The sequence below is a fragment of the Mastomys coucha genome, unplaced genomic scaffold, assembly GCF_008632895.1.
Source record: "Mastomys coucha isolate ucsf_1 unplaced genomic scaffold, UCSF_Mcou_1 pScaffold18, whole genome shotgun sequence".
Classification (NCBI taxonomy): domain Eukaryota; kingdom Metazoa; phylum Chordata; class Mammalia; order Rodentia; family Muridae; genus Mastomys; species Mastomys coucha.
Genome location: NW_022196900.1, coordinates 29,066,890 through 29,087,478, shown reverse-complemented (window position 1 = coordinate 29,087,478; position 20,589 = coordinate 29,066,890). Strand labels below are relative to the sequence as shown.

At 34.4% G+C, this 20,589-nt stretch overlaps 1 long non-coding RNA gene across 1 annotated transcript; it reads left to right on the top strand.

The window, feature by feature from the left end:
* Positions 1–1,461: 1,461 nt before the first annotated feature.
* Positions 1,462–17,084, top strand: LOC116095350. The gene is made up of 4 exons (XR_004120563.1): positions 1,462–1,523; positions 3,756–3,810; positions 16,485–16,580; positions 17,018–17,084. It is a non-coding gene; the product is annotated as an uncharacterized LOC116095350 (long non-coding RNA).
* The last annotated feature ends 3,505 nt before the right edge of the window (positions 17,085–20,589 follow it).

The following is a 20,589-nucleotide window of genomic DNA, read 5'->3' as shown; positions in this document are numbered from 1 at the left end:
TCTACCTCACACTAGTCAGAATGGCTAAGATCAAAATCTCAAGTGACAGCAGATGCTGGAGAGGTTGTAGAGAAAGAGGAACATTCCTTCATTGCTGGTGGAATTGCAAGCTGGTACAACCACTCTGGAAATCAGTTTGGTGGTTCCTCAAGGAATTGGACATAGTACTACCAGAGAACCAAGCTATACCACTCCTGGGCATATACCTAGAAGATGCTCCAACATGTAATAAGGACATATGCTCCACTATGTTCATAGCAGCCTTATTTATAATAGCCAGAAACTGGAAATAACCCAGATGTCCCTCAACAGAGGAACTGATACAGAAAATGTGGTACATCTAAACAATGGAGCTACTCAGCTACTAAAAATAACAAATTTATGAAATTCTTATGGAAATAAACGGATCTGGAGAATATCATCCTGAGTGAGGTAAACCAATCACAAAAGAACACACATGGTATGCACTCATTGTTAAGTGGATATTAGCCCAAAAGCTCGGAATACCCAAAGTACAATCAACAAACCACAAGAAACTCAAGACGAAGGAAGACCAAAGTGTGGATACATCACTCCTTCTTAAAAGGGGGAACAAAATACCCATGGAAGGACTTGCATAGACAAACTATCAAGCAGAGACTGAAAGAATGACAATTCAGAGAGTGGTCCACCTGGGAATCCTTCCCATATTCAATCACCAATCACAGACACTATTGTGGATGCCAGCAAGTGCTGGCTGACAGGAGCCTGATATTTCTGTCTCCTGAGAAGATCTGACAGTGCCCGACTGATACAGAATTAGAGGCTCCCAGCCATCTATTAGACTGAGCACAGGGTCCTTAATGAAGGAGCTAGAGAAAAGACCCAAGGAGCTGAAGGGGTTTGCAACACATTAGGACAAAAAACATTATGAACTACCTAGTACCCTCAGAGCTCCCAGGGACTAAGCCAGCAACCAAAGAGTACACATGGTGGGACTCATGGCTCCAGCAGCATATGTATAACAGAGGATGGCCTAGTTGGGTCATCAATGGGAGGAGAGGCCCTTGGTCCTGTGAAGGTTTTATGCCCCAATGCAGGGGAATGCCAAGGTCAGGAAGCTGGAAAGTGTGGGTTAGTGAGCAGCGGCAGAGGGGAGGAAACATGTTTTTTTTCTTTTTTTTTTTTTTCACAGGGGAAAGCAGGGAAGGAGATATCATATGACATATAAATAAAGAAAATATCTAATTAAAAAAACATTATATAAGACAATATACAATGAAGTAACATACACAAGGTTTCTGAGATAAAAATACCTAAACATTAACAGTGGTTACACTAATAGCAATGTGTAGCAACTGGATGAATAAAGCACCTGGAAGCATTCCCATGACATTTCTATTTTTCCTGGGTTAGATTTTCAGACCTTAATTTCTTGTTATTGTTATCTTTTTTTATAGATCCATCATCCTATCCTCTGGAGTTCTTCAATTTCCATTAATCTTACTCCAAAACTGGTATTAAAGAAGATGCTCTGTTCATAGGTGAGCAAAGTTTGCAGTCTCCTCTTGCATAAGGGTTTAAGATTTTTTAGTATTTTTCAAATTGCATATAGTCACAGAGGGCATCTTTTGCAACACTCTTCACATAAAATGTTAGTAGATTTCATATCTCTTTTGACATAATATTTTAGTACCTTCATAGTTTATTATTCTCTGTCTCTATCCCTGTCTGTCTCTGTCTCTGTCTCTGTCTCTCTCTCTCTCTCTCTCTGTGTGTGTGTGTGTGTGTGTGTGTGTGTGTGTGTGTGTGTGTTGATTTTACATATGCTTCAAATGCTTGCATTCTTTCCCTCCATCTCCAACAATCTTAATTACAGGAAATTCAATGTATAAAGCTTCCGTAAGGAAGCCAAGATTTGTCTTTTGTACAATCAAGTTCAGTTATTAGATACAAAGTTTTTAATTATACCTTTTCTCTGGGACACATTAATTGACTCAGAGACTAACAATAGTCATGACGTTTGTTCCTTTCCTTTGGTCCTTGTAACAAGTCTAACTTTTCTTTGGCTATTGTTAAATTCAGTGATGTTCTCAATTATATCTTTTTATAGATTAAGTTTCAAAAAAGCTTGCTCCTTCAATCTTAAAAATTCCTGAAATCATTGACTGTATTTTATTTTACTTCAAGTTAATCTTTTACTGGAATTATGCATTTTGTGATATCTTTGTAAATTCTCTGAACTCTACCAATCCAACACACCAAACACCATTAGAAGAACAAGACAAATAATTCTCACAAAACTCCTTAAATCTCAATATCTAAACATAAATCCAGAAAATTTTTGTGCTGCAATGAATAAAAGCAGAGTGGCCATAAAGATAGGCAACCTATAAAAGCCTGCATCTAGGGGAAATACATGATTCTTCCTTCACATTACACAGGTGTGATGTGTTCAACTTCAAGTACATGAAGAAACACAGTATTAAAATGTGTTCTCAAAAGAAACAGACATATATAGAGATCAGCCTAAGGACCCCAATACCCGATACAGCTGAAGAACATTAAAGAATTCCCTTTATTTTCCATTCATTTTATTCTGACTCACCATAGCTTGACAGGATGTTCAGTTGAGGAGGACAGAGGACCACTCACTGAGTGTAAGTAAGTGTCTTCATGCCTATAGAGGTAAAAAATTGTGCTATGACGACATGAGTAGCGGTTTCCATACTAAGTAACTACTGAGGAGTGTTCAGATGACGGTGAGTAAACCAGCTATGCACAACTGTTACTGATAACCAACAAGGGCCCCATTGGAATTAGCTTCATGAATTAGCCTAGAATAAAAGACTGAGATTTTGACCGATAAGAATGAAAATTTTATGGCCTATTTATATTAGGCCTTTTTACAAGGTCTAACATAAATAATGAAGTAGATACAGACAAAAAAATACAATTGTAACCTTAATAATGTTTACAAATGATGAACACACCTAAATTTTTATAGTCTTATGATACACAAAAAATCATGCTATAAATCAGTGTCCCTGTTTTTTTTTTTTTCAGATTATATGATTAATTTCATGTACTTCACAGAGTGAAGATAGTTAGGAAATAATAGTTGAATCATTTCTGTTGGTACTAGAAACCATAGTTGTTTAAATAGTTTTACTGATTTTGTGTTTCTATAAGAGAAATCCATTAGAGAAATTGTATGGGTTATATTAGGAAAATTCATATGTTTCAAATTAGTATACTGTTTATTTATGTATGTGTAAAAACATATAACTGTGTATCTGTGGTCTGCCTTTAGAGATGCACTTACAGAATTTATATTTACAGTACAGGTTGGTGATGATATTCATTGTTTCTGAATATTTTGCAAAATTCCACACAAATAACACATGAAAAGATGTTCTGTCAAGTGATTGTTGGTAATATGGAACAGATTCTGGCTCAGGAAAAAGTTGTTTATAACAACTGGATAAGTTGTTATAAGTTGTTAAAAGTTGAAGCTTTTCTGGAGACATGATGAGTATTTTACCTATCAGATTAACACAGATGGATTTATCCATGCTCTCTTATTTCCAAAACGATCAGATCCAGTTTGTCAAGGGGTCAGAAAAACTGCAAAGTTTAATGCATGGCCTAGCTGAATTAGACTAATTCATTCACACTGACAATCTTGTCAGTCATTATTCATGTGACCTGGGACTTTTCATTTAACTTTTGCTTTGTCCTTGACTCACTGAAATTATCTTTTCTGCCTCTTTCAGTTCACAGAAGAATTCTCCTGAACACAAAAACACAATGCCTCAAAAGCTGCAACAGGTTAGTAAACTTAGTAACTTTTTATTGGCTATTACTTACATAAAATATTTATGCATCTGCATATCTTCAATAGTTATACAGTGATTATCTATAATTGAGAAAAATTGTGTATTGTACAATCATGAAAAATGACTCATGATAACCACACTGTTGGTTTTAAATAGACTCATTAAGGACAAAGCATGTCACTGCAAAAGAATGAATAACAAATTACATGTAAATAGATAAATTGATAAACATAGATGAATGATAGATAGTAGATAGATAGATGATAGATGGGTAGATAGGTAGGTAGATAGATGTTAGATGACAGATAACTAGATAGATGCTAGAAAAACATCATATATTCAACTGCACAAAACATCCAAGAAAAAGACAACTAGGGAAGCCCTGTTGATTTTGTAGGTCAAGGTCCAGAGATGCCAATTTCCTTAAGAATATTATCATGGTAGACAGAGAAAAGAGAGTATGTAGAGAGATGGAGGAGACGTATATAGTAAGACTTCAATGATTTCATTTGAAGATTGGCCAAGATATATATTTTTGAATATTTTGAATATGTATAATTTGTTTAATATGTCCATTTTGAGTATTTTGAATTAAGATTTCCTTGTACATACTGAGTAATAAGCATATTAATGTTTTTCTTAGTGAAGAGAGATTTTATGTTACTAAATTTAGAATCAGAATGAAAAAAATCATTAAAACATACTCGCATCACAGGTAAAACCAAAAGAAAACAACCAAACAAACAAAAATTATAAATAGCAGCTAAAGTAAAAAGCATTATCACATTAGATGCTCGCAACGTCTAGTAAAACCAGTTAGGGCAGAGGATGCACTCTGTTAGAGTTATGGACTGAGCATTTTTCCTTGCATCAACTTCCAATGGAAGAACTTCCAGCTTCGCTTTCCATTGTGTGCACATTTACATTATTGGATAATCAATAGTAACAAATGACGAATATATTTTCTTTTCTAGCTCTTGTCACACATGCAGTATTTTTACTCTTGTGCTGCTTTCCTGTTACCTTCTCTGTGTCCCAGCGTGACGGAGACCAGTCCATTTAAGAAAAATGGGCCTTGGATGACACTTTGAGACAAACATTTTTAGATCTGAAATGAGGTAGGGACCAACCTGGATTGCAGCATCAGATATTTGGTAAGCTCAAACAGCACATGGTAATTTACCAATATAATGTACCCTACAGGTGTAGTTCAGGACTGCTATGAAAAAAACCCACAAACAATTAAAGCAGCAGAATGAAGGCTGACAATGAGTAAACACCCATTACACCTTACCTTTTTAAGGCAGTATGTCTTGTACACACTATTTTAACTAATAAAAATAATTTCAGAATCCTGTGTAGATAGGAAACCACAGTGCTTGATACTGAACTTGATTTACGAGAGCTGCAAATTTGAGGCTCTTAAGCAATATGATAATTGTTCAACAGCTTACTGCCTTTGATTTGTCTGTCCCAGAAGAGTAATTCATATTTACTAAATATCTAATATATATGAATTGTTTTGGTGACTGATAAGTGAATTTGTTTTTGGAATAGGGATTCTTTAGCTAATTTTTGTTTGTTTGTATTGGGACAGATTCTTGTGCTGTAGCAACTGTCTAGTTTAGGCTAGATTCAAGGTTGTGGGAAGTTGATGGTTTTATCATTCCAACTGGAAGAGTTACAGGCATGCATTTCATCTGGCTGTTTGGCAACTTTGAAAGATTTCTTTTCTCTTAATTCCCTTCTCTCTGTAATATCCAGGAGCTAGAATTACAGATAGTGAGGCCTGCCTGACTTGGGTACATGAAAACAAACTTAGTTCTAGAATAGCAGAACACATTTCTCAGTGCTCATCTGTCTCTCAAGCCCCTTTGAATACATTTCTAATATTTATTTTCTACTTATCTCACATATATATATATATATATATAAATAAAATCATAGGATATATAATTATTCTTAAACTCCCTTTAAAATTTCCCATGAAATTGTATTTTTATTAACAAATGTAGATAATCTCATACTTACTGAGTGTTAGAATTTTATATTCTCATCCTCAGCTTTTAACTTGTTAATCATGTATTATATTTAATCTCTGCATATCCAATATCTAAGCAAGCAGCTATACACTAACTGTTAATATCATTTGCATTATTTCTGTTAGACACATGTAACAACTGAGATATCAAGGCCTATATAAATTTGAACAAATTTACATAATCAGCAAGTGATGGGACAGAGATTTAGTCTCAAGGAAATTGACTTTTACGTCCATAAACTGAACATTAAGTGACACTGTTTAGTTTGAGATGGAAAAATTTATTATGATACCCACTCTTCTTGTAAAGTCAGGGAAAGTTCTTTGATAAGTTACATTAAAAGAATCATTTCTATCAACTCATAAGGTACAATATACTCAAACACATTTTTTTTTTCACACAGATAACCTTTCATGGTTAGTAGAGAAATGTAAAAAGACACAGAAAGACAGAGACTGTAGAAAGCTTTATGAAATTATTAAAGATAATGAAAAGTCAATTATATTTTAAAGATAGGAGTATTACCATGTTATAATAATTTTGATAGTGATCCTAAGATGTTGGGGAGAAAAGTCTGGAAGTAGGCATACCAAAAGCAGCCATGGAATAAAATCTCAGGCAACCTAGAGTAAAATGAAGGTACCTGAGCAATGAATGTAAGGACAGGATTTGGGGGATAGCGTGATGGCTCAGTGGAACATGTGCTTGGGTCCCAAATTGAGTTCCAGGATTTGAATTCAGATATCTTGGATTTATGTAAAAGACCACTTTGAGGATGGAGATTCATTTGTAATTCCAGGACTGGCAGGTAGAGGTAGGAGGATACTAGGTGCTTGCTGGCCAGCTAATCTAGTCTACCAGTGATCTGTAATGAGATATTGTCAGCGACAGATTTTTCTCTTATTAAAGACACTTATCATCACAATCTGGTCTATCCATTAGTGATTGCTGTATATATACAGCACATGTACATGATCATACACACACACACACACACACACACACACACACACACACAAACACATACCCCACATGAATAGTCCTCTTTGTTACTGCATTTCACTAGAACCTAGAGTACAAGAGCTCTATCATGATAGGTCTATGACCACTACTTCAGGGAAGAAAATGTCTCAGACCATATCTATCAAAATTTTCACCTGAATATGAAACTCTATCTCCTTTACTGATACAGCAGCTCTCAGTGACATCCATAATTGGGAGAGTTGGACTGGAAAGAACAAACTTTGATGAAAGAAAGTCTTTGCATCTGTTAAGTAGTAATTATCAGTAGTACCTTACAGTTGGAATCAAGATGGAAAGATGAATTTAGAGAGTACGGATGCACATGCATTACCTGGATTCAGATGGCTGCCATTGGTTAAAGATGTTTACAAATTATTCCAAAATCATTAGGTCTTTTAAGTTCACCTTGCTTTCCCTCAATCACCAGCTCTGTTCTACAGATAGCTCATCTGGCCAGAGTTAGTGACTACTCTCCTCACTACCTTTAAGCATATGATTTTATATGGGAATTTATTATTTCTGTGACCTATGGGAGCAAGATCATTTCTCAGACTGAAGTACCTTACAAAGTTTTAGAAATATCTATAGTAAAAGTATGTTCAGTGTCAATCTTTTGAGATATTTTTGAAGTGTTTTTATACTTCTCAGTATTTCTCCATTTATCAAAATACATGGAAGAAGAAAATACATTTCTGTATTAATGATGTTCTTTCAATCTCTCAGTGTGTCATCAAAATAGCCTGCTAAATTCACATTGTGTGAAGAAAAAAACCTACTGTTATAATTTTCAATGGGGATGGTGAATGCCTTTGTATTTGACAAAATGATCTGAATCATCTTCGTCTGTGTCTTCCAACAGCCCAGCCTCTATAATCTCCCAGCTGCTACTTCACCTCTTGAACCTTCCAGATCTGGCTCCCTTCCAGATAACATTTACATTTATGTTTCACTGAGACAGAAAGACACGAATCCAGTTACAGTAGAAAGCACAGATAGTAAGCCATAGTGATATTTCAGTTGAATAAATTGAGTGTAATATGGCCTAGGACTTTGGTCAGGCATCTGCACAACTGGAACATCTATTGAAATAAAATATACTGAAGTGAGGTCAGCAAGAAAGGATGATATCAGACTTTATACCAGAATGGGGAAATTGTATTGGCCAGAAAGTTCCATGAGGTAGTTTCTGTTGAACAACTGACTTCTTTGGCTTTCTAGAATATATTTGTCCAAAAGAGATATATTTGTAGCATGTATGGTGTCTAAGTATCATTAATAATATTGTCATGTTAATCAGACAAAACTTATCAGTGATAATTTATTACCTGGTGATAATGGGCACTAATCATATAGGTTTTTAGGTACCAAAAGCAACTATAGTTATAATTTAGTCTGTACTCTTGAAATCCCCATTTCCCAAGTCCTACTCTGACAACTCTTCATGTCTTATAACCACCCTCATTCTGAGTTTCTAACTCAAAGAGTAAATCACTTATTGCTGAGTGGCAGGCTCTTTCCCCCATTTTTCAGTTGTATAAAGATGGTTTATCACAAGCCAATAGATATATGGAATTTACTATCTTCCTCCAATCTCTACTTAATAGTTCTCAAAAACATTCTATTTATGTACTATACCTGTTTTTATCCTTTGAGTGTTCTCCTTGGGGTATGAGGTATAAGGAAGTATCCAAAATGGCACTAGCAAGTCTACTTAGCCTTAGTATACACTAACTCATAAACTAAGAATTTTCTAAATAATGAATGCAATGGTTAATTACACACTGTATTATTTCTGTTCTAAGTCTTCTATGTTATTTTAACATAAATCTGTCCAGTTCATATACTATACAAATATATATTCTACAATATATGTGAAATTTACACTACTACTATACAGCCTATACTCAATATGTGTGCATACATATGTATCCTAATTCTAGTATATAATGAATCAAATTGTGTGTGTGTTATACAGAGATGAAACACTGGTCATATGACCAACATTTATTTTATTCATTTTTAATCACTATAACAAATTTCTTAGATTAACTTAAAAACAGGAAAAGGACCATAAAGATTTTCTTTGAAATTTTATATCAACTCAACTAACATCAAGTACAGTTTTGTAAACTCAAGACTCTAAGAATTACTTCACAGATTTTGGAAGTCTGCTAAAATTTCTTATGTTCATAATAATTTTTCCCCCTATGGCTTTGTGACTTAGAAACTGAAGAAATTTAGGCATGAATTAGTGTGGGAAGAAACAAAGCAAAAGTAAAACAACCATCAAGGACTTTACTAGTGAAGTCTTGTTATATTAAAAAATATATGACTATTTTAATAGCGATTAGTAAAATAAGTAGAGATACCAAGAGAAAATAGCATCAAATAAGATTTTAAACTGAAGCTGTAACTTAAATATGAAATCTGAATTCCATGGAAAGAACTTTTGAAATTGCTATTGGATTTGCTTGCTCCTGAGAACAATGATGATAGATACTTGTGCCACTGAATAGTATATATTGAGTACTCTGAAGTTTTTTATACATTATATCTAACAATTAATTAATTAATTACTTTTGCGACAATGTCTTGATGTGTCATCCAGAGTTATGACTTGAATGTAAAGTAAACCCCACAAGAATTCTTTGTTTAAGCACTTGCTTACTGACTCCCATCATGTTTTGAGGATCTTTGAGCTTCTTGATCTGCACAAACAAGAGAAAACTCTGCCATGCATGCTGTTGAAAGAAATTGTTCCCACCTCCCAGTTCTTCTGTCTTCTGTCCACTCATTTGTCACAATGATGAAAGCATTAATACACAATATTCACAGAATGGCATGAAATTCATTTCTATGGCCCAAGTTGGATTCATATAAAAACTCTTCTGTTTCATTTCTTGGTCTTCAGGAATGCATCCCTATGTCCAGGGCTGTAGTCTCTATATCTTAATTCAATGTGAAAATACAATTGTAAATATTCTCATCTCCTGAGCAGAAAAGTCAATAGTCAAGAACAACTAATTTTGAAAGAATCAGATAGGTTCCTGGAAAGTGACATGTTGAAGTCAACCTTGAGAATCATAAATATCTGAGCAAGAGACTATAAAAGAGACAACACTAAAGCAGTAACCATAAAGAAAATACGAAAACCCAAAGCTAATAAGGTACCAAAGAGCTTGGCGAGGGTGCCAATCTAATATGTAACCCTGAAATCTTGTTGTAAGGTGAACTAGAAGTTGAAAACTTGTTCAAACATATTCTTCTGTATCTGTGTGCATTTTCATACAGTCTTGAAGATCAGGCTCCATGGAGGAATTTAAACAAGGTTTTCTATCACTGAATTGGATGAACATCTTATAAAACAGCTGTATCTTTATCAAAAGACAACATAATATTAATTTCTCACTGGTCCTGGGAGCTCATGTAAAATGTATGGGCTGGTTTTTAATTTTCTCTAGTGCAGGTGGCATGCTGTGGTGGGGGGAGGGAGTAGATATGAAGGAAGTCTCTAGCAGAATCAGGGAAGTCACGCAGACTCATGCATGGAATGACCTTGCTTGTGTGCCAAACTTCAGGCGGAACAATAATGAGAAGGTAGCAGAACTAATCAATTTGGAACAGGGCCCATTCCCTCCATCGCTGGGGCCACTTAGAATGCAGGCAGTGTCCTAAGCTTTTCCTCAAGCTTGCCCTTTGAACACAAATACAATGCTTTCTCTTACGTAACTCAACAGAAAATGAAGATTTGCTGGTTAAAATGAGGCAAAATTTGTGTCCTTGTGATTTTTTTTTGTCTCTCTTATTCTCTTTCAACTTTTACCTTTCTAGGACTTCATGGAACTTTCATTTCATCTTCCTACACCTAGACCCATCTCCTTGGTGATTTACCAAAGTATATGTATTTTATGTGTCTTTTGGAAATATTTGTATGAACTTTCTGGATGAGTACCAAATTTCTCTGGATCTTACTGCACTCATCTATGAAATGGGAATAAAAAGCAAAACCATTTTAATAATATTGGAGTGCAATGGGATCTCAATCTGTTTATATATACCTATTTATCCTCTCTCTCTCTCTCTCTCTCTCTCTCTCTCTCTATATATATATATATATATATATATGTACATACACATATATATATTATATATAAATAATCTATCTTTTTATCTATCTATTATATATCTACTTTTACATCATCTATTATCTATCTATTTATTATTTATGAATTTGTATCTATATCTATATATGATATATGGTATATGATATATAATATATGCTACATAATATATATGATATGTGATATATCATTTATAAATATGCTGCAACTCTTTTATCCAGGCATTTGACATATATATTTTGCACTCATTTACTAAACTTAGGTGAATTTTGCAATCATTCTGAGCACTTACTTTTGCCTTTTGTAATAAGAATAATTGAGTCAATCTTTAAAGTTTTGTATAGATCAATTGATATTTGTGTAAATTATGCGATGATATAAATATTTAATCAGCTGTTATTAATATCTAAAATGTTAACCATTTAAAACCATATTCTTAGTGCAGATTTAAAGTATCAAACTATGAAAAAATAATTCAACAATCCTCAGTTAAGGTATGAAGATGTCTTTTTAATTTATGCTGTTTCATTTCTTTTGCAGAAAAAAATATATATTTACTCACATGAGTGCTTTTTTCATTGGCTGCATGGACAGAAGTCTGTGATTGCTGGAACAGAGGGCTTAGCGGTGACTAATCTCTTGTAGTCAGAGGGCATTAGATGTCTGGTCAATGACACTGCTCTGTCATGCTCAGACAACTACTGTGGAGAACACAAAGATCTGTAAAGAATATAAATTAGATTTTAAATATAGAATATTTTCTGCTTAGGGACCTTCAAACACTGGCATTTCTAAATAGGAACAAGTTTTTGCATTAAAATAAAACATGAAGCCTCTGTCCAGCACTAATATTCCAGTGCTAGCCTATACAGTGTCAAATCAGGATATGAACAAAAGAGTGGTACAACAGCTCTTTAGAACATGGCATGGTCTTTGTTAAAAAATTTTCAGTGTATGTAAACTTTCAGGGAGTCTTGTTCAGAATAGTTACATCTCAGTCATGCAGGACAAATTGCAGAAAGCTGTAGAGAAAGATGGTTTGGAATATGCTTGCCCCACAAGGTTAAAGATTCTACCTTGCTCTTTAGCAAATAAATAAAAAGTGTATTATGGTTATGGTGATCTACAGCTATGATCCTAGCACTGGAGATGTGGAGATGGTAGGTTCCTGAGCTCAAATGGCAGTCAGGATAGAATATGGGCTCCAGATTCAGTGAAAACAATACCAAAAAAAAAAAAACCCCAAAAAACAGAAAAGAATATGTACATTCCCTGATAGATACCTCTAAAATATATGCTTATGCAGGTACACAAACATGTATACCCCATGTATGTGAAAATATACACACAAACACAAATGCACATATATGCACATTCACATGTAAATACACACACACACACACACACACACACACACACACACACACAAAGACACCAAGAGTCCCCTCAAATATTATTGTAGAAAGTATGAATCACCATTAAAAAAAAAGAACAGAAAACGGTTCTATGAGACTATTATATATTGTGTTCCAGAAAGATCATTATTCTATATGATCTCCCATAGCAGCTACATAAGGTAAATATTTTTGGAACATCTTTTAATGATGCTTTGGATGATTGAAACTTAGGTTAATGATGATTTGACACTGTGTGATTTGCTGGCCAGGCATAAATGTATAATAAGCACAGGATGCATTTTCTAAGAACGGGAGGTTCTGCTAATTAGATAACCCTTTGTTTAACTAAACAACTGTGATTATTTTGAATTAGTACTATTTGAAGAAGGATATATTTCACAGCTGAAAAATATCATTTCTAATAGATGAAAAAAGAATTTGAAATGCATAGAATTAAAGAATTGTAAAAAAAAAATACAAAATAAAATGAACCCATCTTTCTTCATAAGAGAAAAGTAAAGAATAAAAAATTCAGTTCAAGACTAGTTATTAGTGGTATCTGGTTGTAACCCTGGCATGTAAAATTTAGAAGTCAGCAACTTCTTGAATTTGAGCCCACCCTGGGATATTTTATAAATTCCATGCCATCACAGGCTATATGGAAAAATAGAAAATTTTCATTTTCACAGAAACAATTAAAAAAAAACAAAAAACAAAAAACAAAACAACAACAAAATAAAACCATTCAATCAAACCCAAAAGGGATGTTATCTAAGGGCACATTGCAGTCCTCATTTCTTTTTAAGTAAAATATGATTCTTAGGTATATTCATTCTTTCAAACTCCATTCTGGTCTTATACCAATCCACTGTGGAATATATTGAAACAGCAGCAAGTCTATTCATCTCAAGCCCAGTTCAGTGGGTCAGTCAAGAAATAAGAGTTGTCTAATTTTTAAAGATTTTATTTTACTGTTTCCAATATGCATCACACTCCTTATCTTGACAGATCAGTTCCTTGGTTTCTGAGATACTTGCCAAAGGTTGAAGCTGTTTTTACTCTGTGACATTATTAAGATATGAGCTGTGTTCTCTCAGCTTTCTAATGCATTTTTAAAGCAATGTTGCCACAGAATAGCAAGCCTCATAATAGGAACTTTGGCATGGGAAATAATACTTAACATTTTGTCTGAAAATAAAGTCAAACTACTTAATCATTTGCATATTTCTCTATCCTAACAAACCTCCCCCCTTCTTTTTAGGTCGAAAGAGACATATTTCCTGAGCTATAAAAGTAAAGAAACACTGCCTCTTTTATTTTATTTCTTAAGTCTTGCAAAAATAATAGACAAAAAATAATCAAATAATTGCAATCCACTTTACAGGAAACAGAATGTAGCAGGGCAGTGGAAAATAGTTTGAGTCAATGATTTAGACACTCAGAACAAACAAACACATCCAATCACAAAACTAAGTGTCAGGTAATTTACAGGGAAAAAGTGGCGCTAATTGTTCAGGACATTATAAGTAATCTATCCTGGATATATCATAGAACTGGTGAGAAGACCTGTATGAAAAAAAATGAGAGAAATGGTCAGATTTTGAGAACCACTTTAAAATACTGGCCTTGACCTTATGAGCACTTAGCAATTATTGAAATGTTACAACAAGGGAAAACTTACTATGGTATGGATTTTCAGAAGTTCATCTTGCCAAACTCTACAAAATGTATTGAATGATAACAAAAGTAGAAGTCTGGTAGGAAAAAGAATGCTGGTGTATGTGCTAGGGAATGACTGGGAAAATGTGGAGTCCAGTAAAATTTGAGGTAAATTATTGTTTGAACTTGTAGTGTCCCTCAATGTTTCCCATATAGTGAAGGATTGATATGCTAATGGTAGCATTTTTGACATGTGATTGGATCATGATGGAAATTACCCTATCAATGGATTAACTCATTTGTGAGTTCATCTCTTTATGAGATATTACAGTTAGAACCTAATTGAAAGTACTAAGATACTGGATACATTCTCTTGAAGATTTATCTTAGTAATAGCCTTTTATTTCTTTTTGTATGTTTCATGGATGCTATGAACTAAACAGCTTTACTCAATCTTCCACATAATGGGATATCTCAGTCTCTGAGACAATGAAACTAGTGAAAACTCTGAAAATAAGAACCAAAATAAAGAATTTTCTTCCAGGAGAGGGTTGGGTAGTGAGCAGGGTGAGGCAGTAGGGAATAGGGATTTGTTTTTGTTTTTGTTTCTTTTTTTTTTTGGAGGGAAACCTGGAAAAGGAGATATTATATGACATGTAAATAAAGAAAACTTTAATAAAAAAATACAAATCTAAAAAAATGTTATTTTGGTCATTTTACCAAAATTTTCTATTCTCTTCAATAAGAGAATAAACCCTGATTCTGTCTTTACAAAATTATGTTGTTTACAATTATGCTCTGATACCAGATAAAAAATAAATAGGATATTCATTTAGATTATATATTTATTGTATATGGTATATTTTCTTGGTCTTAATAATCTAGTTACGTTAATCAATTTTTATAAAAATCATGTTCTTTTGATTTCCAAGTTTGTAGCAGGTATATATCCAGTCATAGAAGTTCTAACTGTAAAGTAACTAAGGACATTGGTCTTATGAAGTCTACAATCCATGGTATATACAAAATAAAGAATAAATGAATGAATATTTATATGAATGCCCCAGTGTAGTGTTGTTCCAAATCTGGGGGCCTGGGCTGCAGCCCAGCCTGGCTAAAGCTCTCTCTTTCTCCCTGGTGGCAGGGGACCTGCTGCTGAGGGCCCGGCTCTCTCTCTCTCTCTCTCTCTCTCTCTCTCTCTCTCTCTCTCTCTCTCTCTCTCTCTCTCTCTCTCCCTGCCTGGTGCTGTCCTGTTGCTGAGACCCAGGTCTCTCTCTCTCTCTCCAGGGGCTGACTTGTTTGCTGCATGGTGCCTTAATTAAAAAGGAGGCAATGTATGAATGAGTTATTTTATTGTAGGAAGGAGAAATATGCTAGTTGAGTAGAGAGAAAGAAAGGAGAGGAAGGAGAGAGAGAGAAAAAAGAAGGGGAGGGAAAAAGGCAGAGAAAAGAACAAAGAGCAGAGAGAAGAGAGAGTAAGAGAGCAAGAGGAAGTAAGAGTGAGAAGAGAGAAGTAAGAGAGCAAGAGGGTGAGAAGAAGTAAGAGAGAAGAGTAAGAGTGAGGAGGGAGAAGGAACAAGAGAACAAGAAAGTGAGGAAGAGGCAAACCACCCCTTTTTATTTTATGGGGCATGGCATGCCTGGCTTGTGGTCAGATAACTGTGTATAAGGTCTAGCTAGAATGCTGGAAGTTTGAGGCAGTATCTGCCTGAGAGAACACACATCTCCTGCAGGGGCAGTTGTGAAGGGTGTGGGCTGTAATGTGACCCATTGGTCTCAGGCACAAATCACCAAACACCTACGTCCCCTTGTGAACAAATTAGTTTGCTCAGTGAGTCTCTGGGGTTCCAAAGTGGCTGTTCTACTGGACTCTGGCTGTCAGAACTGCCCACTGCCGCAGAGTGTAGGGGAATGCCAGTGCCAGGAAGCAGGAGTAGGTGGGTTGGTGAGCAAGGGGAGGAAAGGGGATAGGGGGTTTTTGGAGAGGAAACCAGGAAAGGGGAGAATATTTGAAATGTAAATAAAGAAAATATCTAATAAAAATATAAAGAAAGAAAGAAAGAAAGAAAGAAAGAAAGAAAGAAAGAAAGAAAGAAAGAGAGAGAGAAAGAAAGAGAGAAAAGAAAATATATTCTTAGGTGCAGTGGAGTACCATCACACAAGAAGATAGAGTAGAGAATGTTCACATTGAGAAATTCTATAAGGAATTCTATAAGGTCCCTCAGAGAGCTAGCACAAAGATGAGACCTGAGTTCTGAGAACCTTACACAAACATCTGGGTGAAAGGTATTTTACCAGAGTGAACAGGAAGAGGAAATGCATTAAGTTTAATATTTCTCTTGAACATATTTATTTCACACTTAGCCCTCTTTGCAACTTAAGCCTGACCTCATTAGTGATTGTTTTATTTTTATTCTCTTTCAGAAAGCAGTTGTCAACTTCTGACTTTGCTTATGTTTTATGTTCATTTCCTTAATTATTTATCTGCGGTCTGTCACTGGACATAGTCCTAACATCTAGGTGAGTTCTAGAAAAATTGGTGCTAAGCATTCATTGATTCAATGCATAAATAATCAATAATAAGTGGTAGGAATAATACTCATTTGGAAACAGAAAGACAATATGATAGAAACATTCAAAGTATAAGGACATGTGATTGTATCAATATCAAATCAACAGACTCTAGAAAAATCCTGGAGATAAATTTCTTTGTGTGTTTATGAAGGCTTTTCTAGATTATGTTAATAAAGGTAGGAAATATCACACTAACTTCCATATAACATATAAACAAGAAAGCTAGATGATTGTTAACCTTTATCAACTTTTGTTTCCTGATATGACACTCATTGTATCTAGTTACTCCAAGCTCCTTCCACTTTGCTCTTGATCCCACAATGTAGAATATCTTTGAATTGTGAACCAAAATAAACTCTCCTTCATTTATTTGCTCTTTTCAGGTGTTGGATCACAGCAACAAGAAATCTAACACAGGAAGTAGGGGATAATGAAAAATGGGAACAATCACATAGATCATGAAAAGTTGTATCTTATTCTTATTTTAAATGTGTTTAGCTTCTGCTTTATGGCTTGTGTTGAGAGAATGAACGGATTTAGAAGGTATTAACAGATGACTGTGGCAATTGACTGAGGACCTAAACAGATAATAAGAGAAGAGATATCCTCCAGAAAGTGAGATTTCATATCCTCTGCCCTAATGGATCGCCTGATGCTCTTTCTCCCTCAAAAATAATTTACATTAGCTTTACAATCATGCATTACAGGGGATCTGCCAACTTTCTTTCTGCTGGCATAGCCAAAGGTAACAACAGCCTGAAGCCCGGTACAAAACTAATTTGTGGGAGCATCTTTATGCCAAGAAAACATAAACATGCTTCAGAGATGCAGCCTTGATTAAAAATACATGGATTCTCTGTGGATCTGAGCTGAAGACATATGGCCTTTGATTGCTTGGCATTTTCAATTCTTACAGGATCATTATGTGGCTGCATTATAGATGAGAAGACACATTTCACTCTCTTAAACATGGGGGCTTTATGTGTTTTCCTTTCCTGTTCCCTACTCTCATATTGCATCTTACTCTTGACTCAGAGATTGAACTCTTCAATTAAGTCCAGATTAGCTTTATTTCCAATTTTATTATAGAATGGCTTCCATGCATTAGCTACTTTCTCCACAGATGTGGGCTTCTTATACCCCAAAATAAAGAAAGCCCATTCTACATGCTTTTTTTTTTGTAATGATCTCTTCAAAGTTTCTTATTCTTCTGAAAAAGAGTCAGCTAATACTCAATCCTCAAAAAAAGTGAATCAACTACATGTTATGTGAAGTATCCTTACATCCAATTTCTGTATGTTTTTACCTCAGTCTTGCCAAATATTCTATTGTTTTCCTAACTATGAAGGCCAAGGCAGCATAGAGGTTGTGAATATTGACTCAATCATTGTTAAACACATATACATCTACATGCATACTTACATTAACAGAGATAAATTAAAATATAGATCTGTACAAGTTATATGTGAGATGCTAGGTCATGGTAATGAATACCATTGGTCTTTAATATCTTTCTTGTGAATAAAAAAGTTGTAAAACCTTCTTTGGGGAAGTATCCCATAATACAACGTTTTATAAGGGTGAGGAGCACAATAATATCCTTAAAAGTTCTGGTAACTGATATTTCTATATTTCCCATGCACTTACTTGATGTCTGTTAAAAATAATTCTTTAAGCAAAGGCATGATCAATTATAGTTATAAATACTTCAAATAAGCAACATTTCTTAACTATTTTCCCTATTGTACCAGAGGATTCTCTTCTTGTCTAATATGTGTTTGTATCCTTAACTTAAGGCTTAGAAATTAATAGCAACTGAGTAGAAACCAGATTGTGTTGATTTAAATTAGAATGAAAATACATGTCTATGAATGTTCATATAATTACAAAATTATATGATTGAATGTTATTCTCTAATGCAGAGATATTAAAACACTGCATGTTTGCAATGAGATTAGGTCCTGAAGATCCCACATTAATGGATAGAATTAATACTTGGACAAAAGAAATCTATGGAATCTTGTTCTTTCCTTATTCAACCATATATCTAAGTGCAATCATTGAGAAAGAAGAAAGCACTGACTGAGTAGACATTGAATTTACTAACACTTTCCGTCTGGACTTTCAAACCTTCAGAGCTATGAGCAATATATTTCTATTGTTCATAAAATTACGTAAGATATTTGTTACAGCCCCCTTACTGAAGTAACACACTACAAAAAACTCATATAACTTTTTCATACTTCAAGTTATTTATCTGATAAATGCAAATAATAGTGCTACTCACTACATACTGTTGATATAAGGTTAATAGATAATATCTATAAAACTCATAATATGAACTGTAAGAATGCACATGGTCATTGTTGTCATTACTATTATTCATTAATTTGCTTTCTCAGTTCTTATACACATGTAGATATTAGTTCTATATTTTGAAATGTTTTTATTCTTTCTTAAAGAGGAATGAGTTCCTAATATATGGAACATTCTTGGAGTAGCAGTAGCCGTATTCTGTTGCTCATGAGTAATTCAAGTTTACAGGGACTGCTGTGTTTGGTTGCCTGGACTATCTAAGTGCTAATGTTTTATTATCAAGTATTAATGTTGTCCTACCAATCATGGGGAAATTAGAATGCTAGACCATCTGCCAGGTTGCAGAAAGTTAGAGCCCAAAACCTGACTTGTTATTGTATTTGTTATGGTGCCCTCAACCACAGTGTGTCTTACTGATTTCTCTATCATTATGGTGTTGTTCTCTAGACTGTATCTCATAGCTGCTTTCAGGGGAAATGTATATGAAACTGGCTTTTTCTATAATAGTGCTACCATTTATTTGCTCATGTATTCATGTGCTTATTTATTTATTTGACATTTAATATTTGGGCTGGAGACAAGTTAGGAGCACTAGATGATACTTGAGAAGACTGGGCTTCACTTCCAAGAATCTGCATGACAGTCCTTAACACTACTTTCAGGGTATCTGATGCCCATATATATGATACACAACTGTATATACATAAAAACACAAATGCACATAAAATACATATTCATTAATTCAAGTGTTATTGTGCATATTCACTGTACATTGTAATATAGTAGAAAAGACAAGTATATACATGCACTGACTACTGAGATTTTCTACTGAGATATAGTAACTATTTGCCCAGCTCCTTTCTCCTATTACTTTTCTTTGTTTTTCCTAGAAAAGTCTGTCTACATTCATTTTATACATATATATCTACTTTTATTTATCTCTAACAAATCAAAGACCCATATTTTAGAAAAAAATCATATTATGCATATCTTTCTGAAACAGACTTAATTGCAATAGTGACTACTTACAGATCTCATCTGACCAACCCAGGGCAATGTCGATGCTCTTATTTCACGATTCATATACCCAGCCCATGTCTGTTTCTATTTTTATTCCCCTTTCTTTAAAAATACTCTTTCTGTAATAACTCCACAGAGATTTTCAAAGAAAAAAGCACAATCATTACAGTTGAGAAACTGCTCTTGAAACTTATTAGCTTGTGACTCATACCCCTGAAAGAAGCTAATACCTTAATTTCATATTTCTCTGCTCAAATGCAGACCAAGGCATAAACTGGAATGAAACTTTACACTAATGGCTTCTTAATTATACCCATCTAAAAGCAATTACCTGAGTTTTAGCAGATACAAAGTTAGGGTTGATGGGACCAGCAGATGAGAAATGAGATGAAAGGTCATCGTCAAAAAAAGACCAATAGAGAGGAGATAAAACTAAGCCAGGAAAGAAAAAAACGGTACCCAGGTAAGTGTAGATTGATAAATTGTGAACAATGGTCTGGTTTCTGAAATGCTTGCCCCTTAATACCCAGTTAGAAATGAGGCTAAAGTGGAAATGTTTTATTTAAAGATAGAAGTTCACTAGATCCAAGACCTTGTAATCTGGATTTGAATTATATTT